This window comes from Sinocyclocheilus rhinocerous, unplaced genomic scaffold (genome assembly GCF_001515625.1).
Source record: "Sinocyclocheilus rhinocerous isolate Xijiao unplaced genomic scaffold, SAMN03320098_v1.1 scaffold241, whole genome shotgun sequence".
In the NCBI taxonomy this organism is placed as follows: domain Eukaryota; kingdom Metazoa; phylum Chordata; class Actinopteri; order Cypriniformes; family Cyprinidae; genus Sinocyclocheilus; species Sinocyclocheilus rhinocerous.
The window spans coordinates 2,264,341-2,274,009 of record NW_015659312.1 but is presented as its reverse complement, the minus strand read 5'-3'; the positions used below and the strand labels follow the sequence as shown (position 1 = coordinate 2,274,009).

Below are 9,669 nucleotides of genomic sequence, written 5' to 3'. Positions count from 1 at the left end.
AAAATGATTTCTAACTGATGGCATCAAAAAAAAAAAATGAACCTACAAAAACATTCCTTACAATTCACATGCAAACCCATATATGCGTTATACCCTATAAACAGCTTTAAATAAAATGATAACAGTTGCTAGTTTTGGAAACCCACGGCCCAGAATGCGTTTTCCTATGCCAATGTTGGTGAAATCAAGGAGTCTTTAAGGATTATAGCAAACCCCTCTCTGTGATAATCCAGAGATTATTTCTAAAAATAAACACCCTGATCAGCAATCCCAGTTTATGGGGATAAAACTGATGGAGTATTCTTCCCCATTACAGTGTGAAATGTTATGAGTGTCATTCATTTGAATTAGACAACAGGGAAAATTGCTACAAAAAGCATCATATTCAGTTATTTTACATTTATTCATTTAGCAGACACTTTTATGCAAAGCGATTTACAAATGAGGTCAATCACAAGCAATTTATTATAGAAGAGCCAACAATGTGCTGCCGAGTTACAAAAATAACGTAGAGCAGAAGGATAAAATTTAGAAAAATAAAGAAAAGAAAATTAGAGATTTAAATATTTAGTTATTGGTTGGTTAGTTAAATGTGTCATCTCCATAATGCTTAGAAAACTGTTCAGGCTGTTCCTGAGTTTTCCCGTTTTCCTGAGTTTTCCAGTTTTAGCTATATATTGTTTTGCAATATCTCTTGAAACTTTGGTTTTAGAATTATATTTTCTTACTTTTTTGGGCGGCTGGAAAAAAGTGCAAGATGGGATATTCCTGTGATTGTGCGGCTTAAGATCTGCTGAAGTCTGTTCTTTGTCTTTCTACCAGGAGGAAGGTTATCATTCAGCCTGAGCCTGGGGGCAGATAGGCCTCTTTAATTGGAACAGCGTTAAAAATAACCTCAAGAAGTATCAGGGGCATATCACAGCACAAATGCCCATTTCATTACGCCAGAGATTGTGGCTAGAGTTGTACATGCCAAAGATAGGAAAAGCAAACTGAATGAAGTTGGTAATGGTTTTGGGGTACAAATGATTAGACCACTGTACAAAGAGCCACGAGAGAAAATAAATTGTTTAAGATGTGTTTTATATTTTATAATATCACACTTCTGGACTTTTAAGTGAGATCACAGTCACTGAATCCATTAGGATGCACTGGAATTCATGAGCATATGGCTGATGGCTGTTACAATGTTCTTGTCCATTGAGTTAAAAAAGGAACATTGTAGTACCCTTAGATTTGTTAAATCACATGAGCCTGTTAAAGTCTGCAAAACAAGAGCAAAACAAGTATATTTTCTCCCATTTTGTTCTAAAAATAGGGTTTTAAGTAGAATATGAATGCTGTAATTCACTACTAATAATGGGCCACCCTGCTATCAGTTCATCACTTTAAAACATGCCCGTCCCCAGGGCAGAGATGTAGGCTAATTGTGAAGCACTAGACTTTGAAGAGAAGTCAGCAGAACAGAAAATATTTTTGGTTGATTGCCAAACCAAGCAAACTTTCAAGGAAGTATAGTTTTCATACAAAGACACGACACAATTCAAGTTGGTAGAGATGGATCTGCTTCAGTAGATCCACAGTATATGCGTTGTTTACTTGAAGAGTTGGTCAGATGTTAAATTAATGTATTAATATAACAAGGTATTATGACTATCCAATTTCTTTGGATTATTTATCTACTGTCATCAAAAACTAATAGGCTGAACATATACAATGTGTGTGTGGCGAAGAATCACTCAGATATGGTTGTTGTGAACCTTTATTGTGGCATACCTTCAACTGTAGCAGATGGATTTGGGGTGTTCAACATGAATCCACCAGGCATCATTGTATTATATCCAGTAAATGAACAAATTATGACTCATTTTGTTTGTTAAGACAATACATAATAGCTCAAGAATGCATTTAGTGTCCTTTTTAGTGGAAATGAAAACATGTACTTGCTAGGGTTTCATTATATTGAATTATTTGATAGTTGATTTCTGATGCTGAACCTCTACATGTGAATTTTCAAACAGATGGAGGCAAAGCTGGAGCTCTGCTGCAGCCATTAAAAGCCATCTACTAATGGTTCTGGAATTAATGCAATGTCCCTCAGAGCCGTCAAAGCCTCCATCATTTAATTTTAGGCCTTAAAATTGTCTCTTTTTTTGTAGCAAATTCACTCTTCACGTGGTTGGTTGAACAGCACAATTTAAGTGTTATAGAATCATAAAACTATGGCATTCAAAGAGTTTGTAAATGTGAGGGAGTTTTTGACGAAATATATGATAAGATTTGATATTTTTAGTTGGATTAATTAATCTACTCTGAAACATACAAAATGAACAATAGGCTAAACCACAATACCAAAGATGTTGTCAAAGCAAAGCATAAATCCTTCATTATAAAGTGCTTGTGATCAAAGGAAATCATACCATTAATAGAAAATCAAATCTGGAAATAATAGCCAAAAACACGAAGCACGTCCATCAAATAACTTCATATTTACTCAATCTGTGACAGAAATGCAACTAATTTCATGAGTTTCATGAGCTTCTAACGACCCCTTCTGGTTATTGAGTAACAAGCAACTATCAAACTCCCGATGATGAAACGTGACAACAGCCGATTTGTAAACAGTTCGAAGTAGGTTTCTGTTTTTTGACAGTCGACTGATTTAAAAAAAAAAAAAAATGTTTAAGGCTGAACGGTTATATGATTTGCAGAAAGCCACCTCTAGTCTTAATCGGTAGGCCTACTTGATTAACAATGTCCGGAATATAAAGTACAATGTTGCACATGATTTATCCTGGGAACATTCAGACTACGATAGACTGTCACACAGGTGGTGAGAAGAATGTTATTTTATATAGCCTAAGAAGTTGAAAGACTAATGCCTTAGTCTGTTGCTTTATTTACATAGTTATTGCTGTTTTATGCCAGCACGGGCTAATTTGCTCACAGGTTATGGAGAAACCATGCATATTAGCTACCACACTTGGAGTGCCCCGAGGCATAGTGTTTTGCACCTTGTATCGAGAAACACTTCACTATAATCCCATATGGAGTGGTTTGTACAGAGGAAAGCCGACTTCGCTGACAAAATCCAGGCATTGTTTGTGTGGGGTGGCGTTATTAAAGTTGATCAAAACCTGTTAAAGTCTTTGTCTAACCTCAAAGGAGTAGACCACCTTGATAATCCTCTGATCAATAGATTTGGAGTCAAAGTTTCCAACACTCCTCATGTGGTGGATAATGCCACTGCGGATATTGGCATGAGTTTGATGTTGGCATCTGCAAGGAAGATAGTTGAAGATGAGGGCTGCAGTTTCCTTTCTAGAATTTCTTTCTAGTTAATCATATTGTTCAGTGAATCCATTGTGAATTTCTTGTTCTATGCAGGACACAATTTTTCAAAGTTCCGGGAGTCTGATGATTTTCCAAAATTCCTCTCTAGACACTGATGTTAGTGGGGCCACCCTGGGCATCATCGGCATGGGTAGAATAGAATACAAAGATGAAATGTTTGAGACGAAAATCCTTTACCACAATAGGAATCGAAGGTGAATCTGTTGGACTTTGATTGAAATATTCACACTGTCACTAAACAACTTCTCACCAGCTTGAGTAATATGTAAACTATCAGTTTTATGTACATTTTTCTGTAGGAAGTGGTTAGCCTTTGCATTAAAATATTTATAAAGTCACTGATGTACACTAGGCTACTGGTCAAAAGTTTGGGGTCAGTCGGTTTCTCTTTTTTTTTTTTTACCTTGCTTTTATTCAAAGATGAATTAATTTGATGAATTAATTTGACACTGAAGACAGGAGTATTGCTGAAAATTCAGCTGTACCGTCACAGGAATAAATTACATTTTAAAATATATTTTAATAGAAAACAGATATTTTAAATTGTAATAGTATTTCACAATATTGCTGTATTTCTGATCAAATAAATGCAGTCTTGGTGTAAGAGACTTTCAGAAACATTAAAAAAATCTTACCAACCCCAAACTTTTGAAAGGTATTGTATGAACATATATTGTCAATATTGCAAAAAATTCCTTTCAGAATTAAGTGTGAAATTACAATGGTGCCTTTCAGCTAGGTTACATATTTAGTCTGTGATTGGGATAAAATGTAATTATCAAGCTTCTATACAAGGCCTATGGGTTGTGGTCAGGACTTTTTCATTTTAGATTGGCTAACTGTAACACTTAAATTGAATTTTACAGTGTTTTATATGTTCAGGCCTGAGAGTGATGAGAGAGCAGTTGGGGCCACATATTTCGCAAGCATGAAGGAGTTGTTACAGAGGTCAGACTTCGTCATGGTGGTGGTCAATCTGTCCCCTCAGACACACAAACTGATTGGTGCCAAAGAGTTTGCCTTGATGAAACCCAATAGCACCTTTATCAACATTAGCAGAGGTAATGTAATAGGCTGGAACAAAGCAATCCAATTAAAGAGAAGCAGCCCTGTTTGAGAACTACTTTTCTTGTCATAGGCTTGGTAGTGGACCAAGATGCTTTAGTAGATGCTCTCCAGAAGAAAATGATACGAGCTGCTGCTTTAAGATGTTACGTATCCCGAACCACTTCCCAGGTTTGCTTTGCTTGCCACGTTTTTAATTAAAGTTGCTTAAGTCTCTATAAGTAGGATAGTAAAATTGCAAGCCTAAATGTTTTTTTTCATCCCTGTTGTAGTATAAATTATATGCTTCTTGGTTATATACAGGGATCATCCCCTGCTGTCCTTTCCAAATGTCATCGTCCTGCCCCATGTAGGAACCCACACTGTGGAGACCTCACAGATCATGGTGGAGAGGATGGTGACCAATGCCTTGGCCGCTGTAACTGGAGGCCAGCTTCCTGATGAAGTCAAGGCATAGAGCCAGAGCACAGAGCCATCTGTTCCTCTTTGGTTTTTAACCAGCAAAACAGAAAAAACGAATAGATTTGGAAATCGTTATATTTTGTTTCATGATTAAGTTTTGTGATTTGTGAGTATGAGTCGCCTTTTAAATGTTTAATGAATGCTTTTTATGCTAATTCAATATAGAATATTAAAGGATTTGTTCAATTGAACAGCATAGTATCAATTATTTTTTTCTTTCCAACAAAATCTCTTACGATTTATGGTCTTTAAAAAAATGATCCTGATGCTAAGAAAGAATTACTCAAAAATAAACTTCACAATACAGTCATGTATGGTGTCTTATAGTACTTTATACTGCACACATGCTATGTGGATTTTAGGTAACTTATTTCTTGTTCCTTTGTTATTTATATGTAGTTACTATATAGTCACAATATATATTATATACACACACACACACACACACACACACAAACACAGAGAGAAATAAAGAAAAACTGAAACTATCATAATCTAAATAATACATCTCAGAATATCATACAGTTCGTTTCGTCTCTCTCTATGTATTTAAAGTATATATATAAAGTTTGTTTATCTGTGTATTCTTCACAAATTTTGTCAACTGGCTCACAAATAGTTTACTGCATGTTAATCCAAGCGATTTGCCGATACCAAATACAGGAGACTTATAAGAGACAAATAATCGACTAGTGTCAGGAAAGTGTCAAGCCATTCGTCCTGCTTTTCCGCGTTTTCAGTGATGCGAACACGTAACGCTATATTGTGTCATGCAGAGCCAAGCAAAACCCGAGTGGTTTGCGATTAGTGGCCAGTTGAGCGCTCATCGGACAACATGAACTGGCCATTTAGAAAGTCTCAGTCTCTGCGCTGCTGTTCGTTCCTCGAGGTGAAAAGTAAAGTAAGCTGACATGTACTTTTATTCTCATTACTGATCTGTACCATGTAGGCTATCTGTCAGTTCTTATATTGCAATACAGCATCTTTGTTTTTGGCGGTATGCATTTCTTTTATGAGACTTTGCTAAATCTTTTTTGAATTACTCATTTTTCATCCAGATTTGAAATTCATTCACAGAATTCTTGTAATGTATCTTACATGAGTCTCAGTGGTTATCTTGGCGCTCTTATTTTCAGTCTAGTATTATTAGACTGAAGGGAAATACCTTTGTAAACAATAACTTAATCAAAACCTTCACAATATCCAGAAACGGCTCACTTCTAAAATATGTCCATTGTTTCAGCTGATTGAATGCAGTCCCAGGTCACTCACTGCTTCTGCAATTTATAAACCTTATAGTACCAAAAATGAACCATATTGACCGATTTGTCCAGTAGAACTTAAAAGTGTGATTAAGATATTCAGTGTGTTCAAATAGCCTATATTATTTTCATACATTTTCACTTGTCTTTCTCCAGTATGGTGCAGAATTCAGGAGGTTTTCCCTGGATCGTTGTGAGCCTGGCAGGTATAAAGACTTCCACAGGATCATTGTGCGTTTACATCACTTATGGCAAATGGATGTACTTATTGGCTATGCGGATGTCCAAGGAGAGCTACTGCCCATCAATAACGATGACAACTTTTGCAAAGCTGTGACCTCCACACAGTCTTTACTGCGTATCTTCATTCAGCTTCAAGGTATACGGGAAGAGAAGCTATTTCTAAATATGTCTAATTTCTTTTAAATACTCTCTGCTCCACAAGTCTGCTTTCCTCTGCTTTTCTCTTTCCTCTCAACTTAAATATCATAATGTTATGTGTGTATGTATCAAAGAGCACTATTTTCCAAACACATAACATGGATATAAAGTCTTATACTAATATATAGCAAGACTTCTCTCTGATTCGAGATAAATTGTGAATATTTTATTACATGGAAATATAATATTTAGATCTTAAGGCCTTTAATCAAGGCATTTTTTTTTGTTTTCTTTTTGAGCTCCTTGAAGCAGAAGGAATAGAAAAAAAGGAAGGAATTTATCTAGCTAGGATTCATGTACTTGAGTATAATTGCTTTGTATTCCCTTGTGGTGTGTTTGTTTGCCAGACACAGTAGATTATCTTGTTGCTTTCCGTCCTAGTTCATGTGATCTCTGCAAAGTTTTTAGAAGTTCCATAGTAATATGGAAATAATTCTGAAAATAAATGAATGTAAGAATAAATATAATCAGAATTAATAAATATATTTAAAAATACAGAAATAATGAGAGTTAGGAATATATAAATTATGTGCTAAATTTAGTGAAGAATTTGTTTGCTTGATCAGGACATTTATTTATTTGTGTGTTTAAATAATTGAATTTATTTTTTATTTATTTTTTACATTGGACATACTTGGCCCCCCATAAACAGTGTTTTACATGCAAATAAATAAAAAAATAAAATTTAAGCTAAAATTTTAAGCAGTTGAATTTTTTAATTCAAGTTGAAAGTCTCTTCTATAGACAACATCATAGCAAAGTGTGATGACACTTAAATACAAGTTAAAAATATAATCATAATTTCAGAACAGCAGAAAACGCTTTGCTCAACTTATTTCCCACACTGTTTTACAGAGGAAGCTGACCAAAATCTCGCGGGTGCTGATGATACAACAAAGCGAAAGAAACCTGTCAGCCAGAGAAAAACACCATTTCAGATCAGCATGCCACAGAACTTCCGCCCTGTTTCTTCCATCATTGACGTGGACATCATACCAGAATGCCACAGAAGAGTGCGTCTGTATCGCCAAGGCTCGGACAGACCTCTGGGGTTTTACATCCGTGATGGTACCACTGTCAGGGTTACTCCTTACGGTCTGGAAAAGGTTCCGGGCATCTTTATCTCACGCATAGTACCTGGTGGACTGGCGGCTTGAACGGGACTGCTGGCCATTAATGACCAGGTCCTGGAAGTGAATGGTATTGATGTTATGGGGAAGTCTTTGGATCAGGTAACTGACATGATGATCGCCAACAGCCATAATCTCATCATCACAGTGAAACCTGCAAACCAGCATAACAACATAAGGCAAAAAAGCTGCATTTCGTCAAGCTCAGGACACTATTTTGATAGTATGCACTCAGTAAGCTATCCAGGGTTGCCTATGATAATGAAAGCTTATGGTTTAGGTAATGGCTCTGAGAGCGAAGAAGATGCAGATGTGGTTGTAGAGAGCCCCATCAAACACCTATCCCAACATTTGGGTTTTCCAGCCGCCTCTCATTTTTCTCAGCCACATGTTAATATTTCCTACAGGCCTCAAGTTTCTGCTAGACGGCCCAACTCGCTCATTTCGGCAGCATCCTATCACTCTCAGCCTTGTCTCGCCTATACAGCTCACACTGACCACAGCGTCCCTCTTCACAGGAAACGAACCTCCCAACAGCATTTTGGCTGTAATCCAGCTATCAGACAGGGAAGCTCCAGTACCCATGATATACTAAACACGTGGCACGTAGATCTGAGTTGCCATTTACTGTTGCCCCAGGGGGCAATGGAGGAAGATGGAATTGTTGTTATTTTGTAAAAGATAAACCTTCGAAAATACACCACCAATTTTAAACTGTGCACTACAATTTATAAATTACTCTATTACTTGAATGTCAGGTTTTTACTGATAAATTTTAAGATTATTATAGATTCTGTATGTTATGAGAATTTTTTGTTGTAAAAAATAAAATACACTCTGAAAAGCCTTGGATCGTTCACCTAAAAATTAAAATTCTGTCATCATTTACTCACCTTCATATTGTTCCAAACCTGTATGATTTTTTTTTTTTTTGGGAACATAAATGAAGAAATTTTGAAGAATGTTGGTAATCAAACCGTTGATATCAATGGTGTTGATCTTCCAAGCTGTTTAATGGCAGTCAGTGGGTGTTGCAGTTCATCAGTCCAAAAGAAGTGAAATAAAGCGCATCCATTCATAATAAAAAGTGCCTCACATGGCTCCGGGAGGTGAACAAAGGCCTCCTATAGCGAATTGAAATTTACTGTATCAAAGGTAGGTCTAGATATTGATGGCAAGATAGAATTTGATAAAAATAAAGTCGCTAATAAATTTAATTCATTCTTTTCATTAATTGCTAATAGTCTAGTTGATAAGCTTCCTCTGTCCAAAGGAAATTATGGGATTGATTTTGTTAAGAGATTTTATTTAAAACAAGGGTTTTTTCCCAAATAGTTTTTCTTTTGCTAAAGTTAGTGTACATCAAATTACCAAAATGCTAGAAGAGCTTCAAGTGTCTAAGTCAACTGGGCTGGACGATATTCCAGCTAAGAAATTTTGAAGAATGTTGGTAATCAAACCGTTGATGTCAATGGTGACTATTGACTTCAACTGTATGTCTCAAAATAGTCTTTTATGTTTCACAGTAGAAAGAAAATCACACAAGTTTGGAATGACATGAGGTTGAGTGATGATATAATTTTTATTTTTGGGTGAACGATCCAAGGCTTTTCAGAGTGTATTTTATTTTTTACAACAAAAAATTTGCATAACATACATACTATGCTTTAAATAAAATTAATTGGAAGATACAGTAATTTTTACATTTAATTAAATGTAAACTCTGCTGAAATACTTTGTGTAGTATAAACATAACTAAAAAAAAAAACAATTAATTGAGATTAATATGTGTTGATTAAATGTGTTAGACTAACATCATTGAATCTCTTACAGTTAATGGCTATTAAATAGCGTAAATTGGTGTTTTTCTACCATACATAGAATATGGTTTCTTACAAACAAGGTAATTATTTTAGAAATGTCTTATTATGTACCATACAACATATATATATATA

At 35.5% G+C, this 9,669-nt stretch overlaps 2 pseudogenes; both read left to right on the top strand.

The window, feature by feature from the left end:
- Positions 1–2,812: 2,812 nt before the first annotated feature.
- LOC107723488 (probable 2-ketogluconate reductase) lies at positions 2,813–4,921 on the top strand (annotated as a pseudogene).
- A 784-nt stretch (positions 4,922–5,705) lies between these two features.
- LOC107723417 (partitioning defective 6 homolog gamma-like) lies at positions 5,706–8,515 on the top strand (annotated as a pseudogene).
- Positions 8,516–9,669: the final 1,154 nt, after the last annotated feature.